Here is an 8,653-nt window from a genome sequence, read left to right as displayed (position 1 = left end):
TCAGGGTGGGCTGGCTTACCGCTGCCAAGCTGTCTCCTTCAGCCGAGCAGGGAGGCATGCTCTAGTGTCCCCCAGTTTCTGAACTTGGGCCATTGCAGGCATGTGGCTGCATTTCTGGAATCAAAAGAGAATGTTTGTCACTCGCTTATCAGTTTAATCTATGCAGCTTAGACTCACCTGCAAAGATTGAATCGAGTCAGTCTTGGGAGTTTTGACTGTACTTAGCCTAGAAGGGGAGAAAAGAACAAAGATTTCTATACCTTTGTGCTTCAAATATATCTAACACCTTCTAAACTAGCCTTGCAAGTCATGTACAGCCTTGCAAACTGAGCCTTGCAAGTCATGTATAGTTCCCAGTCAGTGCCAGAAGAAAAAGCCATATGTATTCCCCCTCACCTTTTGCTACAGAACAGCACAGAGATATATCCTGTCATGTTAGGGCAGTGCTTCTCAACCAGGGGCTGTGGCCACATAATATTAACACTGTTAGCAAACATGATTCACAAGATAAACACATGATTCACGAGATTCCAAATAGAGTCTGACCTGTTGTGGTCTTTCTGAGGTCATTTGCAACAAAAAAAGTGTTATATTGTTTTTTCCATTGTTGAAAACAAAAGTGAAAATGAAGAACTGTCATTTTTCCAAGAGGTGCCTTGAGTCTAATGAGGGGGTCCAAAAAAGTTGAGAACCACTGTGCTAGGATAATGACCTGACTCAAATGCAACAATACCGTCCCTATTCACCCTGTCTTGTTACAGGGAACTAAAACCCCTCCTCATAGAGGTGAGACGTCTTGCTGAGACAGGCCTCTACTGTGTCAGTTTATTCTATCTTGGCTCTCCTATACAGGTGCCCTGCTCCACCACTCATTGGCCTCATCCATCCCACTACTAGAGGACCTCATCCATGCATGGTGCCTCTCCCTTATCCTGCTGTGGCTCTCTCCTTACCCCCTCAGCTCTACAGCTGTAAGGTGCCAACTCCTCAAGCTGAATCCCCCAGTGGAGGTTGGCTAGTTTCTACTTTGGGACAAGTGTTTCAGTGCACAGCAGGTAGGAGACAGTTTTTAAAATAAAGCAAGAAAAAGAGATAGAGGAGATAAAAATAAACATGAAGGGTTTTTTATATATTTGTTGTGTTGGGTTTTTAACCATGTGATCCATCAGATAAGTCAAGATATCCAAGACCAATGCTCAATAGACATCTGTCTGTCTTGTGAGTCAGTAGATTTGCACTGAGATATCAGCTCATTGAACATCTGTGGGTGTGGTTGTGCTATTCTTGAATGACAGTCCCTTCTGCACTGTCACATGTGCAGTTCGTATCTAACAGTCCTGAATGTGGTGTGAGGTTTTTCCTGAGGTTTCGTCTTTCCTCTGCATGTTGAGCTCTTTTTTCCTCAGCATACTTGTGACATCTGATGCTTTGCCTGTGTGAGTATTCAGTCCAGCTTCAAGGGACAGGTTGTTGGTAACAATATGGCCAAGGTATACAAATTTACTTACAACTTGTGATCATAGGTGGTGAATCAGTGTTCTGGCTGATTATAAGATCAAACTCTTAACAGGCATGAGTGAAGAGACTCATGGGGCTTTGAATGTCTCTCTCTGGACTATCAGTGCAGTGTAGTGTCATCAGCAAATGGCACTCACAAATCAAAACTTTCTGCACTTTAGTCTTTGCTTTAAAGCATGTGAGCTGAACACGTATGTAAATAAAATTCTTTCAGCATCTGTCTGTAACAGGGCCCCTGGCCCATTGTTGAGAAAGGGGAGGGAGCCCAGGGTCTGCTGGTCAGCCTAGCCCCTGCAAACAGATTTGATGGGTTGCAGGGATCTAAATAAGATGACTATCTGCCTCAGGTGTGGACAGTGATTAACAGGCCAGGGGTGGAAGCAGAAGGTCAGGTGACCCAAGGAAAGACTCAACAGCTCAGAGCTTAGCCCAGAAGATGCAATCTGGCCCTGTAGACCACTGAGGCAAGAGCTACAGAGCAAGGGGAATGTAGGAAATCTGCTAGCTGGTACTGGGACTGTCTCGAGTAAGGCGAACAGAAGGAAAAGCCATATGCATTTCTCTCCACCTCATGCCACAGAATAGTGCTGATGCCCTACATGGGGTAAGCGGAAGCCTTGTTATGCAGGCAGGTAGCCATTGTTTATGTTTGGACTCAGCAAGGGTTTAGTTGTGTTTGCCAGAAAGCTTACTCCTGGGTTCCAGTTTCAACTGGTAGTTTGGGAGTGGTTGAAAGGTGAGTGAATGGAGGATACAGCAGGGTACCTGGGGTTTAACCCACAGTAGGGTGCCAGGGGCACACTAGTGTTTAGGGCCCTCCTAGGGGCCTTGATTCCAAGCTTGGACCTGAGGGGGAGATCCAAGCCTAGAGTGAGGGAAAGGCTGAAGCCTAGCTGGGGCATGAGCTGGACAAGGGCTGGGAGGCCCAGTGCCTGGGGAAGACAAAGCCAGGGCCAGGGGGGTCCTGTGCATGGGAGGGGCAGAGACAGGAGCCAGGGGCCCAGATGGAGCCAGAGCAGGCTCAGTGCCCAAGGCAGGGTGGAAACAGCTCTAGATGGTCGAAATCTGATCAGTGGCCTATAGCCCAAGTGGGGTGCAACCCAAGAGGGTAAGATTCAGGCTGGGACTCAGAAGTTAGGCCCAACACAGTATTCTGGGATAAGGGAACAAGCAAGAGAAAAGGGGCTGGGGCCAGGAAGGCCGAGGCTCTGACAAGGGTATAAAGGCCTGAGGTGGCCTGGTACTGGACTAGGGCCAAGTGTCCACTGAAATCATTGATGGGTAGCATAAGCGGCAGGTGGAGCCATGTAATTAGCCTTTAAGACTTACAGGTGTCCTGGAGCAAAGATGGGCCAGGAGTGCCCACTCAGCTTAAGGGCAGGCTTGAGTCCAGGAGGAGCCTGCTGGCTGCTAGAGGAACTGGGGCTTGCTTTAGGACCTATTGGGTAGCCTCCCTTTTGATCTAAACAATTACATCAAAGGCATGGCAGACAAGTGAGAAGGGGAGGGGACCCTAGAGCTGGAGCAGGGTAGGAGTTGCGTGACCACTAGGAGGTGTTGCAGCCACCCTTGGCGCTCAACTTGATTATACCATCTCAAAAGTGTAGGTCAGAAGAAAAGAAAATCTTGAATAGGTTGAGGGCAGGGACACAGCCCTGCTTGACTCTGCTTCAAATCTCAAAAGCCTTATATGTTGATCCCGTATAGGTGACTGTTCCCCACATTCTGTCATGGAAAGGGTAGATTATGCTGACTGAGTTCTGGTGGACAGCCAATCTTTTCCAATAATTTAAAGAGGCCCATATAAGTGATCTGTTCTGCTGACAAACTCAAAGACCAAGCACAACTAGTAATATTTGTTTGCTATTTTGGAATAGATGAAAATGTAAAGAAAGAAATGGCAGGCATTGTGGCTCTTAAAGAAACAATGCATGGAATTGACACAAATGCACTAGAGAATGCACTGGAGAATGCTAGTGTCCCACTAGGTAAATTTGCTAGTACTGCGATGGACAGAACTCCTGCAATGATGTGGTGAAAGGTAGGTCTCGTTACACCTGTAAGGCCTTAGCAAGGCAGTCAGGCAACTTGGTGACTAACACTCAACCCCCTAAGCAGGGCCAGCTGAGCCTGAGCCCGCTGCTTGGTTCCAGTGCTGCTCTTAGGAGCTTTAGCAGCACTTAGCCCCTGCTGTGCAACAAAACAGCCTCAGTCTGCATGTAGCTCTTGTCTGTGTGACTTCCCTGGAGCCTGTTCCAGCCTGTATACCCAGTCCCTGAACTTTGGACCCCAAGTTTGACTTTGGGTCACGTGGCCAGGAACACAGGCTGGCAGCCTGGAGAGTGGCATCTAACCAGTTAACTCTGTAGGGGGGAAGGTGTGGGGGAGGAAAGGATCATGGAGGGTGCAGATTGAGACCCCACAGTGACGGATGGAGTGAGGCTGGGGCACAGGCAGATGAAGCCTTAGGAGGCTGATTTGGGGGATGCAGGTGGTGGGAGGGGGCAGCTCCCTGCCTCTGCACACTCCCTGGGAGAGACATAAAGGGTATTTGTGTGTGAGGTGAGGGTGGGCTGGGTGCTGTGCCAGCCTCTTCCCAGTGGGGGGGGCTGGGCTAGGGCTGCACTTGGTACAGGCAGTGGCAGCAGTGGGGGGGAGGGAGCAGTGGGGGGGTGCCTATAGTGAATTTTGGAGTGGTTGTAGCCCACCTTGTAGCCCCCCTCCCAGCACTGCCAGTGCCTACCCCACCCCTGTCCCTCCCTGCCCTGAGTGTAGCCCTGGCTCATTCCCCCCAACCCCGAGCCCACAGTGGGCAACTTGCGCACAGATCTGGGGGTACATGCCCCACATGCCTCCTTTGGGGGGTGTGCAGAGACAGGAGCTGCCACTCCCCGCCCCAGACAAGCCACCTGCAGCCCCAGTCCCACTCCCGCCCTCACTGCAGGGTCTCGACCTGCCTCTCCCCATGCCCTTTTCCCCTGCACAGACTTACCGGGTGTGGGACACTACTCTCAGAGCTGCCTGGCTGTATATCAGCAATCGGATTGGTATTGGCCAATATGGCTGATAAATAATTGGCCATCAGTATTGGCCAAAAAAATCCTTATTAATGCACCCCTACAAATTTGTGCTGCCACTTTTTGCTGCTGCACATGTCCTGTGTGGTACCCATATACTCAGTTGTGCTGACAGCACAGAAAGCAGACATGAAGTTGACACAAGAGAAACCTAAGTGTTCTGACTGCACAGTTGCTACGGAGCTGCCAAAACAGGGAAACGTGGTTTCATGACATTGTCAAGATAATAAAACACCTGTGCTGCAGTGTGATGAAAACCACAAAACTGTGCCAAAAGGTGAGCAGCTCGCCCAACAAGACAGATGCTCAGTGCAGCATGACACATTTTTAACCACGATAGGATACAATATGAACTTAGCTGCATAATGTGGATAAGGTTGGCTAACTGCAGGTAGAATAGCCACTTAGCCAATCACAGTAAAGGTTAATCCAAATTTGGTTTTAAGTTCCGCTTGAATGCGAATAAATTTGGGATTAAATTTCAACAAAGTGTGCAGATCTTCGGGTCCCCATACTGCTGGGGAAACAAATGACTTAAGAAGCTTTGCAGGTGCTGCAGAACCAACAGCTTAGCTGATCTGGTCCAGGCATCATCTGTAAGGGTGTCTTTAACAATTGTGCATAAGAAGTAACAAGGCTTGAACATGCTATATTGGATTTTGTGAGTATACTATAAGTTATTCTTTCTCTCTTAAATAAAACAAAGCTTGACTTAGAGAGCTGCGTGTCTACTTTAAATAACTCATCCACTCGACCCGTTATGGGTACAACACCCTGCATATGCACTTTGGTGCACGGTAAAATGCTCCACTTGGCATCCTGGCTCCGAGCATACTGGAGAAGCCGGGGCAGAACTAGAGGAGGGGAGATGCTTTGGCCAGCAGCCAGAGCATCTTCTGGAAGGACTAAGCCTCTGTCTACCAGTGCACACTCTTTGTGGCATGCACTGCACCATCTTTTTTTTCATGGTGGTTTTTTTGCTACTGGAAACTGGGGGACTGTGGTGTTGACACCCCCACAGTCAATTGGGTCACCAGCTGGCTGGAGTGCCGCACCCAGAGAGTGGTGGACGGGTCATTTTCGACCTGGAGGGATGTGGGCAGTGGGGCCCCCCAGGGCTCGGTCCTCGGGCCCGCACTGTTCAACATCTTCATCAGTGACTTGGACGAGGGGGTAAAAAGCAACCTGTTCAAATTTGCTGATGACACTAAGATGTGGGGGGATGTGGGCACACTAGAAGGAAGCAACAGACTACAATCAGACCTAGACAGGTTACAAGGGTGGGCGGATGAGAACAGGATGGGATTCAACACTGACAACTGCAAAGTGATGCACCTGGGGAGGAACAACCGGTACCATACTTACAGGCTGGGGAACTCCCTTGTCAGTACAGAGGTGGAAAAGGATCTTGGAGTCATCATTGACTCCAAGATGAATATAGGCCGGCAGTGTGGGGATGCGGTCAAGAAGGCCAACCACACCTTGTCATGTATCCACAGATGCATCTCGAGCAGGTCCAGGGAGGTGATCCTCCCCCTCTATGCGGCACTGGTCAGGCCGCAGCTGGAGTACTGCATCCAGTTCAGGGCACCGCACTTCAAGAGGGATGTGGACAACATGGAGAGGGTCCAGAGAAGGGCCACTCGCATGATCGGGGGCAGCAGGGCAGGCCCTACAAGGACAGGCTATGGGACCTGAACCTGTTCAGCCTCCACAAGAGAAGGCTGAGGGGGGATCCTGTGGCCTGTTACAAACTAGTCAGGGGGGATCAGCAGGCACTGGGGAAGTCCTTGTTTCCCTGAGCACTGTTAGGAGTGACCAGGAATAACGGTCACAAGCTGGCAGAGGGTAAATTCAGACTAGACATCAGGAGGCGCTACTTCACAGTCAGGGCAGCTAGGGTCTGGAACCAACTTCCAAGCGAAGTGGTGCTGGCTCCTACCCTGGGTGTCTTTAAGAGGAGGTTAGATGAACACCTTGCTGGGGTCGTTTGACCCCAGTACTCTTTCCTGCCATGGCAGGGGGTTGGACTAGATGATCTGCTCAGGTCCCTTCCGACCCTAGAAACTATGAAACTATGGAATTTCCCAGTAACAAATTTTGACCCCACACTGTAAAGTTGCAGTGCTGGACATGCTTTAACATGCCAAGTATAGAGTTTGTGGCACTGCAAAGAGGTTTTCAGTGCCACAAACCACATGTGCCTGCATATCTGGATCTGGCCTGACTGCCACACAGATCTCCATCCCCTCCCCAATCCATTGCTCTGCTTTCTGCTCCCTGCCTCATCTGTGGCTGTGCTGTGTGCACTCTTCCCTAGTCTGCCAAGTGCCACATGCAGAGTTACCATGGCACTTGTGACATGTTGTGCCACAGGGTGACTGTCCCTGAATTATCAGATGACTTTCATGGTAGATTTAAAGACTTGCAAATACTGAAACTTGTGAACTCATTATTGGTTGGTGTGGTTAATGAAGGCTGCTGGCCTACCCACAGATCCTTACTTGCCCATCCATCTGCTGTAGGAATGGACGTTCCAGCATTCTTAGAGCAGCATTTCTCAGCCCGCGGGTCATGACCCAAAAGTGGGTCACAAGAATATATGAAACAGTCACAAACAAAGTTTAAAAATGGATTCTCCTTTCAAGGAGAAAAACATGGGAAACTGTGGCTTTTCCCTTGCAGGCTGGCAGAGCTCCAGCCCCTCCTGCCCCACACACTGGAGGGCTGGGGGGCAGCGGTTGGGAGTGAGGGGCACTGAATTGGGACTGGCCATTGATGTTTACAAATGACTCCTGGTTAGGGTGGCCATCATAGAGGGGAGTCTGGTTGTCCTTTACTGCTACAAAACCGGATGCCTTTATGTCCCCTATTTTTTCTTGTTGAAGAGAAAAATAGAGAACATAAAGGTGCGGGGTTTTGTATCAATAGGGGACAGAGGAGCAGAACACAGGCATGTCCTCTACCATGGTCAGCCTAGTCCCGGTACAGTACAAAAATGGTTGAGAACTGCTGTCTTGGAGGAGACAGGTGTCTGAGGCCAGTGAATACATCAGTGCATTTGGGTGCGATGCTTTAAAGGCCCCCTGTGCTCAGAAAGTGCTGCATCATCCTCTGAACATGGGGCTCCTTCATAACTTGGATCGGCTTGACCCTCTCTGGTTGGAGGAACAGGGCCCAGGGTCGGATTCACCATTTCGTGGGCCCCCAGCTGAAGAAAAAAACTTTTATATGACTCCCCCCCATTCCAATACGTAAAAATAAGCACCTCTTCACTTAGGGCCCGGCGTTGATCCGGCCCTGACGGGCCAGTAATGCCCCCGGGCTTCACGTGCCTTCGCCCGGGCTCCGCTTGCCCGGCGCGCCCCCGAGCGCTCATGCGAGGCGGGGCGCAGCGCGCCGCCGGCCCCACGCCTTCGCTTTCGATTCCCGGCCGCGGCGGCAGGGAGCGGGGGCGCGGCGGCGGAAAACGAAACCGGGCGGCGGCAGAGGGCGGCGAGTGGTGCAAAGCCGAGAGCAGGCAGGCGGGCAAGGAGCGGGTCCCCCGGAAGTAGTGGGAAAAACACCACTTCCTCGCCTTCCCCGGGTTGGGGATCCTGTGGAAGCATACTGCTCAAGGTTTGGCCCTTTTCTAGTCCAGGCGGCAGCTGCGTGAGGAGCTTTCCGGCAGGATCCAGCGGGAGGCAGGCAGTGGGACAGCAGCTGGAAGCGCCCTCCGGGGCTGGCGTGTGGTGCAGCCGCTGCCTGAGGCCAGATCGTCCAGGTCCCGGGCCCACACTTCCCACAGGTAAAGCCGGGGGTCGCCCGCTGTGCCCACAACGTGCCCTGCCTTCTTTGGGGAAGGGGACGTTTGGGGGTTATGCTGTAAGGTCCTCATCTCCCCCAGACAGGCCCAGATTCGGCCCCCAGTCCCCACATGGCAGCTGGAGTCCAAGCTTCCAAAAAGTTTTAATACAAATTTTTTCCTCCCTCCCACCCTACCTAGGTTCTTGGTGGCCCCAGGCAAACTTTTAGTCCCTCTTTACCATGATCATGGAGATCATGATGGTAATAATCAA

The 8,653-nt window shown here is 51.1% G+C and overlaps 1 protein-coding gene across 1 annotated transcript in view; it reads left to right on the top strand.

The window, feature by feature from the left end:
• The first annotated feature begins 7,953 nt into the window (after positions 1–7,953).
• EIF2AK2 (eukaryotic translation initiation factor 2 alpha kinase 2) overlaps positions 7,954–8,653 on the top strand; it is a 43,786-nt gene continuing 43,086 nt past the window's right edge. The window contains exon 1 of the mRNA XM_090045379.1: positions 7,954–8,382. The gene's annotated coding sequence lies outside the window, so the exon portion shown is untranslated. The remainder of the gene's footprint in view (positions 8,383–8,653) is intronic.

This window comes from Crocodylus siamensis, chromosome 1, assembly GCF_052110815.1.
Source record: "Crocodylus siamensis isolate JL-2025a chromosome 1, ASM5211081v1, whole genome shotgun sequence".
NCBI lineage: Eukaryota > Metazoa > Chordata > Crocodylia > Crocodylidae > Crocodylus > Crocodylus siamensis.
This window is presented reverse-complemented; position numbering and strand designations above follow the sequence as displayed.